The sequence below is a fragment of the Octopus bimaculoides genome, chromosome 1 (genome assembly GCF_046866305.1).
Source record: "Octopus bimaculoides isolate indiv1 chromosome 1, ASM4686630v1, whole genome shotgun sequence".
Taxonomy (NCBI): Eukaryota; Metazoa; Mollusca; class Cephalopoda; order Octopoda; family Octopodidae; genus Octopus; species Octopus bimaculoides.
Window position 1 is genome coordinate 40,364,956 of NC_142928.1, and position 796 is coordinate 40,365,751.

Sequence of the window (796 nt, forward strand, 5' to 3'; positions counted from 1 at the left end):
ATAACCTTTCAAGGGAGATAACATACCTAACTCTACAAGAGTTACCTCCCCTACCTAGAAATTTATTTAGATCTGTGATTATGGTTGAAGTAAATGAAATTAGTCCCAACAAAATTACATTACAGGCGGAAGGAATTATTGTTTCTCATGTATTTCCTCACAAGGTAGATATACCAGCTTAGTTGAATTAGGGGCATCATTTACATTTTTATAATTGTTTTATATTTATTTAGATAGTAATGTAAGCGCTAGCACACTCACAGTATCGTCATTTTATTAACATCACGTTTAAATATAACTAACTTTAGCATATAGTAATCATATAGAACATTTAAATAGTGTGTACAATAATTAGAACCCAGTGTAAAAAAAACAATCTAAACCTACATAATAAACACATTTTTTTCCGTTATTTTTGTTTTTATTTCTTTTCATTTGTAAGTGAACGATAATTTCATGTACTCAACACTGATCTTTTATATGTATGTATGTATGTATGTATGTATGTATGTATTTAAATGATAAACTTCTGGAAAAATTTTACACATTTCCACACTTCCAGTGGCGTATTCGATCCGTAGCCTTTGAATCAGCTTTCTCCTTTCTCGTTTTGAGTAGCCTAATTTTTCAAGATTAGTATTTAAGTAGTATATTACGTATCCCATTGCTCCAAACTATTACAGGTATAAACCTGAACTTGTAATCTGGATAGAGTAACTGCAGATTTCTCAATATTTCAGCGTAGGTATTCCCCTTTTCCCTGATCTTCAACTTTATGTTAACATCCGCTGGGCAG